The following is a 19,374-nucleotide window of genomic DNA, read 5'->3' on the forward strand; positions in this document are numbered from 1 at the left end:
TGGGTAAATGATGTGATTTTGCTTCAAATTTTACTACTATTATTATTTTTCTGTGTGTAAACTTTAATGATGCAGCATTAAAATCACATATCTTTCCAAATAATACATGAGTGCTTTAACATACGACTAGTTGATTTTCCAGATATGTAGATTTTCTCTGAATGAAGCATTACATTTTCCAGTCATAGGTTCTATACTGCATTAAGATATATGATCAGATAACGTTGTGCAGGTATGTGGTTCCTGCTACCCTAAATCCCTGTACAATATGCTCACTGAAGTGCAAAACATTTTCATATTAGGCATTCATGTGATGTAAGTGTAGTGCTGCATGTAATGTTTAATAATACAGAGAAATCAAAGACAATACGTTGACCAGTATCTTTACTTCCCAGCTGTATGTACTGCATATGCGTTTGTATTTTTCGAAGAGATGTATGGCTCCAATCAGTAATTTAACCTGACCACAACAGAAGAAGAGAGGAGGGCATGAATTGAGACCTCGATATGGTCAGGTGAATGAGTTATAGATATCATGAAGTGAATCAGATTAGCATACTTTTTGGTTGATTGTGTTTTTTCAGTGGAACAATATGTTGCAAGAAACATGTGAATACATCTAACATCTAATAATAAGTGTTACCTATAACATCAACAACATGGGTTAATAATAATAATAATAATAATAATAATAATAATAATAATAATACATTATTATAATGATGGTGGTATTTGTGGTGGCAATTGCGGTAGATAATGTTAACAGACATCAGTAGATTTTCCCGTCTACATTTGTTCCCCCTTTTTTTTGTCCGTTAGTGTGTGTTTTGTGTGAGTAGTTCGGTTTTGTGTTGCAATTGTGTACATGCGCCACTGGGCGAGTCCCCGCCGCGGCCGAGTCTCTGCCTTTCTCTCGGAATAGAAGGAGGAGAAAAGAGGGTTAGGGAGAAGGGCCGCCATTATTGGGAGCAGAAAATCTCTCAAGTCAAACGCACGTATCTGAAAAGGGGGGGATGTGTTATCCAGCAACAAAACATTGATCCGCAACTAAGAGAAAAGCACTGAAATATAGGACCACTTTGCATTTTCTGGGACAACAAAGGAAATCATAATTAGTCACAACACAAGGTGCTGAGCCCTAACGAAGACACAGTGAAACGAGCTATTCTACGCCCCCTCTTTTTAATATATTTATCCCGGGGAAGTCTTAAGGTGCATAAGGATTTTTTTTTTGTATTTGTTTTAACACCAAGAAGAAAAAAAGCAGGAAAAAACCTCAACTTCCCAGATCAGACGGAGATGTAGTGAATGTTTTTGTTTTGAACGAAAGGAAAAGTGGGAATCGGGAGATTTGTGGTGGTCCGAGGTTTATTTTTTTCTTGATTAATTTATTTATCGAGCCGGTCGGGGTGGCTGCTTGTGCGAGTCGGAAAGCAGAACACGAGAGAAAAGGAAAAGGAGAGGAGGAATGCAATGGTATGTATGTCTCATTTTGTGTCCGTCTCGTTTCTGGGGAAATAGATAGATAGACGCAGCGAAGGAAAGGGAGACGGCAGGCTGGCGTGTTTTAACTGCAGCTGCATGCGTTTGAGATTCGAGCAGGTTTGGGGTAAAATGTGGTACAAAAAGTGAATCTCGTACACAGACCCTGAGAAATGCGAGGTGCATTTGGTCTGCATTTTCTTTCCCCGTATAAAGGCCCGGGTTTGTGTGTGTTTAGGGGTTCACGTCTAACTAAAACTTAAATGTCCCGTATTATATCTTTATTGACCAGAAACCATTGTGTGTGAGATTTCGTTTGTTACATTTGTTACATTTTTCCCGTTCATGCGTATTCACTGTAACGCCGAGACCACAGGAGATTGAAAACATAATACAAGAATAGCTTGACAGTATTTTTCGTTAGTGTTCAATATCTGTAATATATGTATGCATTGAGAAAGACGGGTTGGCCTGTGTCGATTTGAAATTGTGTTGCGTATTACATTGATAGATTTTTTTTTTTATCTAGCTTGTTCTGCGGCAATGATTGTTTTAAATAAATATTTGCATTCAAAGCACACAGCTTGATACAAAGGACAGTAGTGGACGTTTTTAAGTGAAAATGGGGGTAGATAGACCAGGCCCCGCTGTAGCAGGCAGTTTCTATTAAGACAACAATAATTGTAATTATTTTGCATATTAAGGCGGGTTAGATATAATGAATTTCATCATCTTTACTGTCCTTCTCCCCTCCCCTTCCCTTCCAAAAGAGTTTTCCTTTTGTAAAACTAAAAAACAAAAAACAAAAAAAACCCCATAAAAAAACGTTATTGTCTTTACTATATTACGGCAGTCCCAAGTGAGTGTTTCAACTGCCGCCTATTATAGATACGTAAAATAAATATATTTATAAAGGTCAGTTCATTGCAAAAAAAAAAAAAAAATAGTCTATGAAAATTAGTTGAAGACCCCCACCCAATCGAAAAATGGGGAGTGCAGAATAGGAGAAAGGGAGGAAAAACTGCCTTTTTCCCTCCGTCTTTAATCAGCGAATAAACAACAGGCCGGAATTTGGGGCAGGGTGCGCGGCGTGCTTCACAGCAGTCAGGAGCGCTGCTGTCTTGCCAGGTTTCAAGCAAAGCCGCAGCACCTACTGTAAGAAAAGGAAATCCTAATAATAATAAAATCCCCGACCTGGGCTGGCAACTGTGAGTTTGCCTCAGCGTTTTAAATGTCAAAATAGGATCGACATTAAACAGGGAATAAATATAAATTCCTGCCTGTCCTGTATAGGTTTTGTCAATGATCACGTCACAGGCCTCGCGTGTTTGTCAAAGTAAAAAAAAAAAAGTAAGTTTTTGGCCTTGCTATGTTTTTTAGTTGTTTATTGATATTTATTTCAAATAAACACTAGCCGCCATCGCTATTATGATTTTACAATTAATTGACATTGTTTCGATTAAGCGATGCGACCCCCCCCCCCCCTTTATTTTATTTTGTCTTGTATTTGTCAAGTTGTCTTTAGTAACACCTCCTGCAACATTGTGACATTTGTTTCCCTTTGTGTTTGTCATTGCTTTATAGTAGTACTGACTGTTTTGTGTTTAGGATGTTTAGGAGACGCGACTCAAAAGCAAACAGGACTGCTTTTAATGTGAAATCCGCATTGTGACCACTCCTCAAGTGAGAAAAAAAGTGCATGCTTTTATTTACCACAGAGGACATTGTTATACGTTTCGGTGGCAATATAAGAAGATATTTTCTTATGTATAATACATTTACATGTTAGGGCATGTCCTCCGGTTGCCTGTAACTGTCCAGTCAGTGATTGTTTTGATTGTTAATTTTCTCCGGAGTAGGTTTAATCAATAGTCATTGCTCCTTCAGTATGTTATTTAGCAGTGTTTGTTTTATCCTTTAGATAGAAAATGCAGATGAGTTTAAACACACATTTTTTTTCCTATTTGGTATGTTTGATTTCGAAACCCATTCATTGCGATTGTGATTCATACAATTCATTATAGACTTAAGTATATGTATGTTGTGTGGTGGGAAACTAAATGCTAGTTGTAAAGTTGTGTATTTTCTCATTGTCAGTGCTAATGATGCACTTAATGGTGCCATTGTAAGCGGGGGGGAAAAAGGGTTTTCCAGTATGTTTGTGGTACAGCAGTTGTACCAGTGACTGTTACAGTGTGAAAGTTTGGGAAGGATTTGCTTTTCTGGTTTTGTGATTTAAAAGTCAAACTTAAGCAGACTGCTTGAACAGTCTGACATCCTTAGAGGCATACTTTGGAAATGAGTACACATAGTTTTGACCTACATATCGCATTAGGTTTAAATACCTCCCCACTGAACAGTTTGTGTCCAAAGGTCTTTCACTTGGTCTTTACAGGGTGGCTGTGAACTGTAACTGCTGAAATAAGATGAATATTCTAATATTCCACAAACAAGTTTCTCTCAGCATTTAAGACTACAACAGATGTTTGAATTACAGGCTGTAACATGTTCAGGTTTTAACAATAAAATAATGTTTCATCTATCTAACCCAGTGTGCAGTGCTTTATTTGTGGATGATAGGGCTCCCCCAGGACAGTTACCAGCTCTGTGATATATGAAATACCGCACAGGGCAGGATGCTGGTAAGCTGGATGCTCCCGATTTATTGCAGCAAATCTAGCCATTTGATTAATTAAACTGTCCCAGCCAAGCTCAGCATCTTCATGGTGTTCTACTGAGGCCCATTAGAGCTAGTGTTTTAGCTGGTCAGCATTTTCCTGCTTGTGTATGTCAGGGAAACCCACCGTATAGCAGTTAGGTTTGCTGCAGTAGGTGCAGACTGTTGTATCAAATCCAAAGTAGAAACTAGATGCTTCGGTTTTACTTAGTCTAAATTTGCACAGGCTCATGTGTGAAGTTAACATAATATCAAGATTATTTCCTTATCTGTATAATTTCTGTACAAAAGCATGCTGCATGTTAAATCCTGCAGTGCATCAAAGTTTTCCCTTTGTGCGTCTATTCATACATTGTGAGAAAATGCCTTGGATTGCTGACTAGTAGCAGAGTTTATATAAACCGTTTTATTATCGAACCATTGGGTGATGCTTCTTCTTCACCATGAGCAGAATAGCTTTTTAAAGTTGAAAATAAATTACAGAAGTGTTCGGGGAAATTAATTCAAGTACTGTCCAATGGCTGTTATGAGTGGGTTGATTCTGCTGTCGTGTTAGTGAAATAATACTACCTTCAGTCTGGTTCATCTTAACTTTTCCCTGACTTGAGATGCTACATGTTTAATCCCTTAGCTCTTGTTAAATGTATTAATGTGCCACTCACTGAATCCCATGTTCTCTCTTTCCCATTTTCAAATGATGATAAACAAAATCAATAAGTAGTTTATGGGTGTCCAGATAAATGTCAGAAAGAATAGGCTATTCCATTTGAATGTGTACTAATTTAATATTGGAGAGCCCCTGTTACCCAGGTACAAAGATGAACGGAGACAATAGGAAAATGATCTGAGAGCTGTTCAGTCTTATCTTTCTGGGTATTCTTGGTATGTCTGTTTATAAATGATTTCCCATCTATGTTCTTCATTGTATTTGCGGCCTTTATTTTACACACACACTCTTGAGTTGCATTGCACAACAGTGACACACATGCACAGACAGCCATGTCACCATCAGAAACACCACAATGTTTGATTAGACTGCAACACTTCAGTCATCCTCTGTTCCATTTCAGTAATAGATTTGCCATTTTCAGAATGGTGTCCCTTATTTTATACACTAACTGCTTGCAGGTAGAAAGCCAGTAGGAGCTGCCGGGGCCCTGACCTGCTTTGAGTCTCCTTTGGAACAATCACAGCAGAGCTTCTGATGAGCCCTGAGCTCAGATTAAAACAAAGTAATTGGAGGATGTGTGCCGGTTCAAGACGCCTGTAATAAAGCATAACGTTTTGCAGGTACTGACTATAAAGTGATTAATCTTGTTTTTGTGCACACATTATATACATATTACCTGTAAAAGTAACTCCACATTATGGATTTATATAGATGCTTTAAGCAAATTGAAAAATAAAAATCAGAATTCTGGCCATTTTCTCAGTGGTGTGATTTATTACACTCCCAATGAAAAAAGACATCCCACCGCAGTTTTGCAGTCCAGTTTTTTTTTTTTTTTTTTTTTATGAGGAGAACAGGTGGGTGTTTATCATCATGTTAGCACAGATTGAAAGTTGACTGCTATATAGGAATTTAATGGCTTCTGTGTTAAGGTGTATTATAAAACAGTTTGTGATTACAAATGCAATCGACACTGACAACAGTGTCTTCACACCCCCATGGGAAGCTGAACAGTCTTCTGTGTCTCCCGTTCAACATACACTGGGAGGGCGAGACATATTTAAGGCTTTTGTTCATTAATGTTGATTTATGCGACAGTCACAGAAAGACAATGGCACAGGAGGTTTTGCTTCGCAGTGTATAGTGCTGAGTGCAGAATGTGAAGAGTTTTTTTAAATCTGGAAGCATGTGTTTAATAAAGGAAGGAATCAATTACAGGATCTTTAGCGTAAGGGAGTGTAGATTACTTGCATTGCACCTTTGTTTTAAAAAGCATTAGGGAACAAAAAAAAACATTAATATAATGAGCAAATCTTAATTTTTGGTAAGAAGTTCTTGGAATTAACTTAGTGGGTTGTTAAATCAGTGAAGTTTTTTTTCAGGTTATTAATCTGAGTTGATGAATTAAAGATTCCAAAGCAACAGTGGGTTCTTTAACATTGATGAATACAGTAATGGCTCATAATTGCAGTTGAGTTTGAATATCAACCTACATGGAAATTAAAGCATACACTAATACCCTTAACAGGAAACAAGAAGGTTGGTACTGAATGGTTGCAGTGCAGATACCATGCAAGAGTTTATGGAAGTTGCATGATGACATTGTGGAGTTGCCCTCTGCAAACAGGACGTGGCCTAAACACTGACAAGGATATTGACCAGCAGGATGGGGCAGCTTCCTGAGCCTGGCCAGGCATTCTATGTCATGTGAGTCTTTTGTGGCATCTGTCACTGAGTCTGGGATATAGAGTTAATAAAACAACTCAGTCCTGCTCTGTCACTGCAACCTTTACCTGTCGGTACAAACCGTGTAGTGAAATTAAATTAGACTCCCATTATGCTATACTGTTATCCATTTTCCCCTTGTGTGTAAAGCGACACCAATTTGCTCGATATTCTTTATGATCTTAGTTTGAATAAATGCACACGTGACATGTCAAGTTAGAATCTTACACTGCTGCTTTACTGGTTCATTAGTACAGCCTGTATCAAACCCTGAAATTGTGGAATGGCTGTACAATAGGAGTCTTACCCACTTCACTGCAATCCAGTAGAAGGTCCACCACTCACTCTCCATTAGTGATGACTCCAGCACAAATCACCCAAGCCCTTTGCACCGTCACACTGTGCATGCGCCTGTTGTCTCTTAAAGGAATAGTGCAAACAAGATCAGTATCCATGTTGTATAGTTGACCTTATGGCAATATATCAAAATCCCAGTCAGACTTTGTGTTGGTATGGTTAGACTTGGTTACTAGTTTTAAGACAAATAGCACTTTTGATTGGTTTCAGGATTTACGAGGTGCAAGATTGTGTGCATCAGTAACCACAAGGTACTGGATGAACCCTTTTGCTTTTTATCTTGACATTTATTTCCAGTTGAAGTTCTTTTTAAAATACATTTGTTTTCCTGTTTCATCATAAAACAAATACAACAGAAAACAATAACTGATGTGGATCAGACCTTGGTGCAGTGGGAGTCTTGTGTTCATCCCTGCACAGCTTGAGTTTTGGTTCCGCTTGTACATGTCGGCACAGTGACTCAGCGTCCATCCAGAGCAGGAAGCAGGCTGTCTTTGCCAGCAAACCCCGGAGATGCAGTCGGTGTCTAGGTAACGTTTATGAATTCCACCCACCTGTGTGCATCTCAGAGCTTTGCAAGGGGTTTATTTAAACGAGCTTCCTTTTAACTCCTCCAGGTCGCCACATTATTATACATTAGCAGGTTGTGTTTTTTAGTTTCTTCTTGCTTGTTATTGTAGTATTTATTCAAAAAACAAAAAGCTTGGGGCTGTCCCACTGTGCTGCAATGTCAAGGGAGCATGAAACTGTTTTAATTGTGAAACTCTGCTATTTCCAGCTCTTAAAGCCTGTGCTTTATTTGTTCCTTTTTCCTTTTTGATTTTTGACATTTGACAACTTATCTTTGTAACTTGCCTATGTGGACATTGGAACATCTGGGACTGAGTGTGTGAATTTGTAACGTGATTATTCCTGATATTTTAAGAAGGAAAGTATTGCACTTCTCTCTCACACACACAGCTTTTTTCACTGTTAATTTATAATGTGCTTAGGATAGACCATATTAATGCTTCAAGTATTATGTTGGTAGATCTATGGGCCCTCATCATAAAAATAAACTTTTACACAAAATATCATAATATGAACTTAGTGAAGGGTGCAGGTTAAATAATAAAAAAAAAAAAAGTATAACTCTCACATGATCTCTTGTACAGCCTGTTAAAAGGGGTGCTTATGTCTTTGAGTAATGTAGTATATTATGAACGAGCCATTCAGCCCATAATGCTCAGTTAGCTAATATAGTTAGCTAATTGATTCCAGAATTTACAGTTTCTGGAATGAATTGGATGTCATCTTCATGGCTAAAATCCAGTATAAATAATGTGAAGAACTGTGAGGTAGAAATGGCACAGAAGTGAACAGCAGGACTTGGGCAGATGAAGGAGCAGGACTGATGTTTGTTTTCCTGACCTGTATTGATGATGTTTGCGAAGCCTGTCATTGCCATGTTTGTTTAGTCAGCACTGTCATCTCTCACTGAGCACAGTCATTAACTACAGAACTGACGTGACTGACACCTGCCCACTGGACTCTCTGATTGTAGCCCAGGTCTTGATATAGAAGACAATTCATTACGTCATCACCCTTGGTTAAAATGGGGAAACCTTACACTTTATTGAAAAGTGTTCCACAAGTCAGGATGCCTGTACTAGGCTTCTCGCTACATCCTAATTAAGCAGCATGTGCTTACCATTTTCTTTCCTCCTTTCTTTTTGTTTTTAGTGAGCATGCTAGTGATGCAGAATTCTCAAAGAACAGAGGGTCAATTCATTAAATAGTTATGACTACACTAAATTTCCAGAAGCTTTTTTAAGAACACACACAAGAGGAAGATGTAAATCTTTCAGGATGTGGATTTAAGCAGTGTAGAAATAGAAAATAAGGAGAGTCTTGAACACTCCATTACTGTGATGCATCCCTGGGGAACAAGTTTGACTGGGATCCCCTTTTCCTAGTGGAGGTCACCACTTCTGTATCCCAGAGCCCTAGCCTGCAGAGGTTTGGCAAGGTTCATCCCCTTCCTTTGGATTCAGTAGCTCCACTAGGTTCATGAGGTTTGGTGGGAGATAGACTGATGACCTGGGCTTGAGAGCAGTTTGAAAATATTGCATATTTTCTAACTGGGGTTACTAGGAAAAGCAAAAAATCAACGATCAGGGAATGTTCATGTATTGATTTCCCTGTGTATTAGTTGGTAGTTCATTTTAACCATGCTGTCAAGTGAAAATGACTTTTTGTATTTGATTAGTCAATATAAATAAAAATATGTGATGAATTAATTTCCCTCTTTCCAGCTGAAGTGTAGTGTTCCTTCAATGTGCTAGACAATTGATGCAGACTCTGGTAGCTGTAGGGCAGTTTTAAGTGTAATCTCCTCAGTCAGTGTCATTCTGCCTCCCTCCCCAGAAAATGCTGTCAGAATAGCTGTTCCATGCAGTTCTGCACAGCAGGTGTGTTGCTGGCGGAGGTGCTTTTAGTCGGCCATCCCAAATTGAAAAGACAACAATAACGAATTGTCCTCGGTTTTGCAGCACACAAGATGCAGCGTGCATCCGAGGGAAGGGAAGCTCAGGTCATGATGACAGAGCTCCAGATTGTCTGGTTTAATTCACCTTACCAAGCCCCAGCCACGCAGGAACACTGTGTTCTCGACAAACTAGCAAGGCCAAATTCCCTGCTGTGGAAGGAGGGTCTTGTCAGAGGGAGTCTGGAGGTTACCAACTAGAAGTGGGGTGGAAGAGTGATTTGGACATTCCCATTCTGTCTGGAGAAAAATGAGCTGACAGACACAATCCAGTATGGTTAATTTTGTTTTCTTGAGTTGCTTAAGAAACACCCCAAAAAAACGAAAATATGGCTTAATGAAGTACTGGACATCTGCCCTTCCATATTGATCAAGCCATGTTGGTATATCATCCAGCACCACTTAGCTAATTATGGCAGTGCAAACTTTTGCCTGGCCAGGAACAACCAATAAACATAATGATTTGAAGAACTGGAGAAGAAAATTAATGGGTTTCATAAGGAACAGGAGTCAGGAACTTTTAAAGTTGATTTAATTATTATAATTATTATTATAAAAGCTCTACAAGAACTACTTAAAAATATATATATATATATATATATATATATATATATATATATATATATATATATATATATATATATATACACACACACACACACACAGGGGGGAAACTATTAATTCGTTAAACATCAAGAACAGACTTTAAAAGCTGGAACCTGTTTAGTCCTGCAATGATGCTTGTTTTCTTTGGGTATTGCAAGGCTGGTGGCAGTTTCAGGTTCTCTGCAGTGATTGTTTTGCAGTGTAAGTTGTGCTGGTGCCTCAGAACCTGTAATATGGATCTGAAAAATGTTGGATTCCTGAGAGTGTTTACAGCCAGACACTATGGGTCATGCTTGTCCTATGTTTTTATTTTAAACACCATTTCTATTTCTGTGTGGGAAAGTTGAGTGGTCAGATCTTTTCTCACCTGGACTATGAAGCTGTAAGCCTGATAATTTCCCTGACCTGGAATTTAGATGCTTGCTTTGCTGCCACCTGCAAAGGAGGAGTGGAATGTGCTGAACCAGTTACTTTGATTGGGAGTGGAATCCTGTTTATCTGGTTGTAAATGAGTATCTGTTTCACTTTAAAAAAAAAAAAAAAAAAAAGATCATTACACAGGTGCACCTTGTGCTGGTGCACTCTAAAATGCGCAGTTTTGTCACACAACACAATGCCACAGATGTCTCAAGTTTTGACAGAGGGTGCAATAGGCATGCTGACTGTAGGAATGTCCACCAGAGCTGTAACTGGCCTCACAACCACAGACCATATCTAACCACGGCAGCCCAGGATATCCACATCTGTCGTCTTCACCTGTGGGATCGTCTGAGATCTGCCACCCAGACAGCTAATGAAACTGGGGGTTTGTACAACCCAAGAATTTCTGCACAAACTGTCAGACATCATCTCGAGGAAGCTCATCTGCGTGCTCGTCATCCCCACCAGGGTCTTGACCTGACTGCAGCGCTGGTGGACATTCCTAGAATCAGAATACCAATTGCATGTTCCCTCAAAACTTGAAATCCATAGATTTAGGGCCTAATTGATTTATTTAAATTGACTAATTTCCTTATAGCTTTAACTCAGTAAAATCTTTTAAATTGTTGCTTGTTGCTTTTATATTAATGTTCAGTATATTTATATTTCCACCTGGCTGCTTTAACAGGATGATCATGGTCACATAATTATAAATAGTTTGTTGGATTTCTGAAAAATCTGGCTTAAGGAGAGGGAAAGTTGATATGCACAGTGATTTTTGCTATATCCTACATACATGCTTTTCTAAAGTATAAAAGCAAACCCCCACTGTCACCCAACACCAATTAATCTTAAATAGTTTGTAAAAGAAATCCCATCCCATTGAATTAAATTTTGCTCAAACAAACGTTTTTTTTAATTGTTTGTTTGTTGAAGCTGGGTATTAAGTTTCGTTTTCTAATCTTATTTCAGAATTGGTCGAATTTGTTCTGTAAATTGGTGAGCTGGGAATGGCAAATCCCTTGGTATCAAACAGTGGTTTCAAAGTCTTTCACTGCTGATAGACATAAAGCAGTGGGTGGGGGGTTCAAAGCTCTGTAGCTCACCCTATGTTTATCCAAACTCAGACTAGCTGTCTATAACTGGCGATTAGCATGAATCCACGTACATTTTCCCGCAACAGTCATCAAAACAAAACATTACTAATGATCCTGAAGAGTAACAGAAATGGGAATCAAAGGGCGTTTATAGCTCTGCACATCGCACAAGAGTTTTGGAAGGCATAAAGCCAGAAACCCTGGTTCACGTAGGTGCAAGTCAGCCTGAAGCGAAACAAATGCAGACTTAACCTCCCGTTACCATACCTGTGAAACTGTTGTAAGGTTAAAGGGCCTTGCTTTTAAATCAGTGCTTTTCCTATTTCTTCCTTGGTGTGGTGTTTAAATTAGCTCTGATTAAAGGGGAGGATCAGGAGCTCTGTCTGTGGGGAGGCATTCTGCCAGGTGACACTGGGAGGTCTGACTGGCTCACACTAAAGCTTGGTTTTGCCCTGGATTCCAACACAATGTTGTGTGACATGTGGGGGCTGTCTGTGGGCCGGTATTGGCACAGATCAGCATGCTCACTTTGCTTGAGCCATGCCTCCTAATGATCAAAACCCGGTTCTAGGTAACTTTCCAATTACTTTCTTGTATATATAAATGTAGGACTTCCACTCCTTTCACAACCCCCTGACTGCAGCCTTGTTTGTGAGAAGTGATCGAAGCAGGTTACCCAGCTTGGGTACAGGCCTGGCTGACAGGGTTGGCCTTGCAGGTACAACAGCAAACACTTAGCCCTGTCCGTCATTCCTTGCCAGCCTCCAGGCAAAACCCACACCCTGCTGGATCTGTATATAATCCTTTATATATATAAAATCTGATCATACAATACATGCATTTCATTCTCTTCCAGTTACTTCTATTATTTGTTATGCTAATCAGCTGCAAAATAAAATTTGTGAGGGATGAGAGGAAACAAGGTGTGTGGGTTTAAAAAGGTGGATCTCCACACTAGGCTGAGCTGGTGGTGGAGCAAGAGGCAAGAGCAAGGGCGCTTGAACTTCAAAAGTTTTTTTTTTTCTCTCGACATTCACACATTTATTTGTCCAGGCGGCACCGATTCCTGGCCTGAATATAGCTGCGGGAAACCCTGAGCTTCCTTGCATTGTGCCACATTAATTGGCTTCCCCTACATAGAAACAAGACCTGTTTTATTTTTGTTTTTTTAAGCTGTTTTATGCTAACTTAACTGGCAAGTAACAGCCTGAGACAGTAGCAGGGGGACATGCACACTAGAGGAGAGTCAGGGTTAAGGAGTGTAATGCAGGTATGGTACAGATAATGTACAGTAAGTCCCTTTTACTTGCCCCTCCAGTTTAGAAAGTCCTTCACATAAGAACCCCATGTTCCGTTTTCTTTTTAACTGTATCCAGGGTATTGGTACCTCAAAATATGTAGTTGTCTGTATCGCAGCGCTAATAAAATCAAAGATACTGTTTTGTTTAGCTTTAAGCCTTAATCCACTGAATGCTACGTACCTGCTGCACCTGTTTTACGGTCTGCCATTCCTGTGATACTCGTCCTACACTGAGTGAAAGTGCCTGCAAGACTGTCAAAGCAAACTTGGCGCACAGTCAGCCAATTGAGCAGATCTGTATGAAATCATTGTTCAGTTACTGGGGCTGTGTTGTCTGGGAGGCGCGGCAGAACAGTGTGACACCAACTGTGTGGGGAACAGCCAGGCACGAGCAGGCTGCTGCCGTCACTGGGGCTGCACCCAACCATTATTCAATTATTCAAAGACACTACACTGAGTTAGGAATCTTTGATTATGTTTAGATGATGCATCTATGTATACATTTTTCTGTTATATTAATCATGTTTAGCAAAAAGCTGTTGTTTTAGCCAAAATCATATATTTTACGATTACGAGCGGCCAAAGAGAATGTGTGAAAAATGCTTTCCTTGTCTTGTCAGGTGAATCTCTCCACAAAGTGCTGATTAATCAATACAGACTTCTTCAAGGTGAACTGTTAATCACACAAATTTACACACGGTATCTGAATGATCTTTCTGTGCAGATCCGCCGTCCCTGACTCTTCTCTGCAGCACAGTCACCAAGCCACTTTCACACAGAGTGGAATGGTAAATGGCAGAATTGATGAAGTAGGCCAATAATAAGGGATTTTAGCAAAACAAAATGGTGTCTGTGTATTTTGATAAGGAAACAAGGCAGTGTTCTGTCACGGTACGACAGCTCTCGGATTAAGATCCTTAACTTTCTAGAACATCAGTGCTAATCTAACATCTACCTGAGGTATGCACACTTTTTTTTTTTTTTTTCTTTCTTTCTTTTCTCTTCAAGATCTAAATCTGCATTGCTCAGCGCATATAGAATCATTGAAGTTACCAGCAAAATAACTGGCAGGCAGTGACAACCGCTCTGTCCTTCCCAGGCTTTTACAATAACTGCCACTGATGATACAGCACTGCTCCCATGTTTCCTTATCCCCTCCCAAGATAAACTGACAGTTTAGTTTTTCATAACCCAGAGAAAAATTATTAAAGTTTCCTATGGAGGGGTGTTGACTCTATGAAGAGAATGCAGTTTGTCAATTTGATCTGAAATTATTTTCTGTTATTAGATTTCCCAAGTTCCATTTAGTTTTTTAGAATTGTATTACATTTGTTTTATTCCCTGGCTTGTCTGTGTCAATGTGTTATTTTGAGATCACTCCACCCTGCCAGCTTTCTATGGGCGTTAGCGTGGTACGGAAGTTTGTTAAAGTGTCTGCCAGGTTGCTATTATATTTCTGATGCCTAACCCCTCCTCTCCTCCCTATTTTGGATCTTCTTTGCTAGTGGGCTCAGGGTCTTTATTCCTCACATGTTGCTTGTAAGCATACCCCATTGCCAGAGGAGGAGCCTGGGTGATGTAGTTTGTTTCTTTTACCATCGGTTTCCACTCCATGATAAGGATCGTAGTTTGGAGGGGGAACTACAGAACTACAATCTGACATTATAATAAATCTTAGTGAAAAAGTGAACGAAGTGGACCTTTTCAGTAGTGGAAGACTTGTCATGTAATGTTTTTTTTTCATCCTGACTTAATTGAATTTTGCTAGTGTACAATCATAACATCAATGTTGGCGCAGGGTAATTATAAGAGATGAAGCACTGACGGAATGTGCTTGGCACAGCTTGCATGCTTCCAGGGACACTTTAGCTATAACATGCATTTACTGGCAATGTCAAGGTGAATAAAGGCAACTTGCATATTAATCTTTCAATTATGTGTTTGGCTTTGATTTGATTTAAATTATAGCCTGCAGTAAACTCTCATTAACACTACAGTAGATAGTATTAAGTATAGCACAACTACAAGTCCTAAAGCACTTGGATAACAATATGTAGTTTTGCCCTGTGTGTTTTAATTACAGAGTTAGATTACAGTTATTACCATATTAATATTGGCAGCTTTGATTTTATTTAGACATCATATATGTGACAAAACGCCAAACACAAAATGGAGAAGACACTAACACAGTATCTGGCAACTTGGCCTTGTGAATCATGCAAAACTTAATGCTTGCACTCATGGGAATACTGTGTAATTGTAGTGATTGTGAATATTCATTTTGTTAGTTTTATTGCATTGGCTTAGATTAGGGAACTGTTTATAAACCATTGTTAGAGTGGTGACTCATTGTTCTTGGTTCTATGTAAAAAAAGACTTTCTTCTGCACTTGGTAAGAACTTGCACTACTCTAACAGCAATTAACAGCTTAGAAAGAAAAATGTATGCAGCTTAAAACTATTTGGAATGCACACTGAGAGGAATAGACTTGTTTTCAAGGCCAACAAGAATACTTTCATATCCAATAATATTTAATCAACACTGAATTACAACTACAGATTGTAATTTTAGTGTAGATTTGTTGTCCTTCTGACAGTTTCTCTAGTTGAATTTATAAGTTGGTCTGGACATTGTTTGGGGTGTGGTCTCTTCTGGAGCTGCCCTGAGGGACCAGCGAATGAAGCTGAATTTGAAAAGGAATGAAAACCTAAAGATATTACCAGAAGGGGGGGGTGGGTGGTGGCTTGGTTTGGCGACTGAGGGGTTAAGTTTTATCGTTCCTCTACTGGCCTAGGAGGGCCTGCCCTTCCTCAAACAGCCCCAGCACTTTGTATTGCCTCCATGTTCGGCCAGCCACATGCTTCCATCAGGGAGGTCAGACCTGGAAATGGCTTAACCCTTCCTGGAGCTGGTCAAAGAAAACAATAGAAAAATATATATATAAAAAAGGTTTGCATTCAGTGATTATGTAAGATCCAATCCAAATGATTACCCACTGCTGTAAATCCACACTTTTTTCCTAATCTACTTTTCTGAGAGAAGTAGAGTGTTTAGTTTCAGCAGCACTATGTACTAGGTTGCCCTCCTCTCCAAGCGAACCCAGTGTCTTCTGGTTTTTTTTTTTTTATTGGAAAATAATTCGGATTAATCTGACCTCCCCCCATCTTGAAACTTGATGGTTTCCGAAGAACCTCTGCTTTAGACCAAGGAACAACTGAAGCCAAAGAAATGTAACTGATCGTTTTCCCTGATAGGCACCTCCCACAATGTGACGGCCATGGTGTGGGTTAGTGTGGCTCTGTTGACAGCAATTTCTTAATTATGTAGTTTGGAGAGGTTAAAAGATCACACCCGGCATCTGAGTTTAATCTCCCCCTCTGAGCAGCAGGCGGTGGTGACACGCGGCCTTGAATACTGCATACTATTTGCACCACAGATCTTTGCTACCCTTTCCTGCAAGAACTGTGCAGATTTTAATGGACATTCATCTTGTTCAAAATGGGTAATGGAAGAAAACCAAAGCATAACTAAAAATGCATAAATATGAGAAAAAGGATGGTATTTAGAGTAGTATTTTTAGTAATTAAAATACAAATTCTTGATTGTGTTGCATTTCATTAGTAAGAAAGGCATTAGACGCAGTAAAATATGAACGATGCAGAATGATATACATCACTAGTCCTCTTGAGCTCTCTCGGGCAGCACAGTTAAAGTTACTTCAGGGGTGTTGAATATCTGTACGAGTGAAGTTGCTTCATTGTCTGCACTGACTGTCCAGGCAGTTTACAGCACACTGAGGCCCGGAAAAAGCATAAATGTATTCCTTTGATGAAGAAAAGAGAAAAAAAAAACATATTTTGTAGCAGGTTAACAGATAACACTCTCTTTTGCATGGCGGTTTAAGCCACGTTAAAGCCTCTTAATTAGACGTAATCTACAGGCCCCAGACTGAGGTGTAACTAATGAAGCTCAGAACAAATCCCATTTTAGTGTAAAATTGGACATGATTGAAGACTCTGCTGTTTGGAGTTTGTGTAGAAAAACAAGGATGAGGGGGGAGGGAGGAAAGCGGATTAAATGGGGGGGGAAAACGATGCTCTTTTTTTCTCTATAATTTTTCTTTGGAATAACTTTTATTGTCAGTGTTTTCTGGATAGACTGGGTTAAGATGCATAGACATTGTAGTGGAAGTCAGGGCCCAGTTAACTTCTGGATATCACTGGTCCTGACATGGAGAGCATTCAAATATCCAAATTAAGAATTTTGACATTTTAGCAACACAAGGAATCTGGTACAAATTTATAATTTATACAAAACCCCCTACATTATAGAGATTAACAAGCAAAAATGTATAGATGCCCTTGTTTGCATTGTGACATTTTTTATCTGAAAGCATACACAGTGAGTGGTGTTAATTTCTGGCTGTGCCGCCCAGTGTGTCACACAGTGCTGTAGGTAATGGTGTCTTCCCTCAGCCTTGGCCAGGCCAATCCACTGGCCGGACCCCCTAGTGAGTACATGTGAGCTGTTCTCAACCAAACCCTGCAAGTGTAGCCCACTGAAGTCACTTCCTGGGGCTCTGTCATTTACACTGTCTTCCAGGAACGGGCTGTTGTCCCACAGACCTGGCTGGCTGATCTCACTACAGTGTGGAAGCATTTTGCTGTCCTGCACTAAAATTTAGGGCTTTACCAATGGAATTCACTCCACATATATTTTGCCAGCGGTATGTACCATATTTGGTATAATAAACAAAACAACTTGTGCTTTCCAAACATGAATACCCGTTTCCTATATTCATTTGTTTTGTCTTCTGTACAGAAGATTTATAGATAGGCAGTATAGCAGGTATAGCAGTGTCTATAAAGAAAAACTGACTATATATCACAATAACTTGTGATGGGATTGACTTTAGATTGCAGTGTATTATTGCCCTGGGCTTTACTGAAATACTCCCTGTCTGTACTGGGACCTTCATTTTTTTTTTGTTTTTTGTTGTTTCTCCACTGTCTCATATACAAAGAGGAAAACCACAATGTCTTTTGCAATTTAATGCACTTAGGCAGAACATACACTTAAATAATATTCACTTAAGTGGGGTTAGATACTCATACATATTTAAAGACATGGTGGAGGGGGGGGAAGTCGGATAACTAATTGTGTATGTTTCTCCATGAATGACTTCAGCTGTCATCTGGATATGCATTGTCCCCCAGCAGCATTGTTTCTGTGTGTAACTGATATAGACCCTATCCACTTCCTGCAGTGTTTCTGAGCTGGCACTGTGGTTACCTTGGCTGAATAGAAACTAGATGTGGTAAACCAACCAATTCACCACTTCCACCCTTCAGGGCTCACTTTACCTTGGCTGTATTTGCCAGGGGAATTTGTTCTTCAAGACTGAAGACAAGAAGGGGGAAAGAAAATGGGCTGCGAGTTGTTGTTGATTCTCTTGAGATTAATGTATGTCTCTGATAGGCTGGGGAGGAAAAAAAAAGATTAAAAACAGCCATTCTGTGTACTGATCCCGTAGCTTTCTTACGGAGCTGTACTGCACTGAGGAATACTGAATTCACTGTTTGTTAGCTGCTACGTTGTCTTTAGTGTTGCACAGACTGATGCATTGGCAGAAGTTTAGGGATGACCATACTGATTTTGTGCAGGATGCACTCTAATTGTATTCATGAACAAAGTTCTCATTCCAGTGGTGTGGGGTGGGAGATGTGGGTTAATTCTGAAGGCCTTGCAGTGTCGGTGGGGGTGAAATGTGAGGGTGGTATTGTTGGCAGTTTCCTTGTCATATTGTTACGATAACTGCTGCAGGGCAAACCAGGCCGACCAAGCCTAAAACATGATGGGCCGCTCTCTAGTTGCTAACTAGCCCTGAGGTTCCTATGATCCTGCCCCTGTCATGAGTTCACCGCCAGTCTTTCTCACCCTCTCACTGCTCCCTGGGCTGACCTGATAGTCCAAGTTGGAATGGGGGGGACATCATAAATAAGTGTTTTTTGTTGTTGTTAGTTTGTCCATGTACTAGATTTACTGTACAGTGTCCAGGAAAACGCTGAAATGTGCAGGACTACATTTTTGTTCAGCAGGCTACCAGACAGTCCCTTTTGGAGAGAGAAAGTGTGTGTGTTGCCTAAAATGTGTATGAGGGAGAGGGAGAGTGACAAAGACAGAATGAGAATGCCTTTTTTTTATTTATTGCTGATGCAGCACAGGATTCACTTTAAGTCAGGGCCTACAGTAAGACTCCCTCTCTGTGGCACAAAAACACACACAAGCACATACACACATACATACGCAGAGAGAGACAGCCCTGCCACTGCACTGCACCATCTTGATCAATAATTAGGATCCCCCGACTTAAATTGAGTTTTGCGGATGTTTTTGTGCATTTTTCTTTTCTCTTTTGCTGTCCTACTCCCACCCCTGTTCGCTGTGCAGAAGTGAGAGAGCAGACGGGCAAGTGTTCTTCAGGCAAGCTGAGGGTGTCAGTGGGCACACTGTGAC

General features: G+C 39.8%; 1 protein-coding gene across 1 annotated transcript in view; it reads left to right on the forward strand.

Annotated features, from left to right (window-relative positions):
- Nucleotides 1-894: 894 nt before the first annotated feature.
- The window catches only part of arhgap35a (Rho GTPase activating protein 35a), a 76,287-nt gene continuing 57,807 nt past the window's right edge, over nucleotides 895-19,374 (forward strand). The window contains exon 1 of the mRNA XM_066704111.1: nucleotides 895-1,476. The gene's annotated coding sequence lies outside the window, so the exon portion shown is untranslated. The remainder of the gene's footprint in view (nucleotides 1,477-19,374) is intronic.

The sequence above is a fragment of the Amia ocellicauda genome, chromosome 5, assembly GCF_036373705.1.
Source record: "Amia ocellicauda isolate fAmiCal2 chromosome 5, fAmiCal2.hap1, whole genome shotgun sequence".
Lineage (NCBI taxonomy): Eukaryota > Metazoa > Chordata > Actinopteri > Amiiformes > Amiidae > Amia > Amia ocellicauda.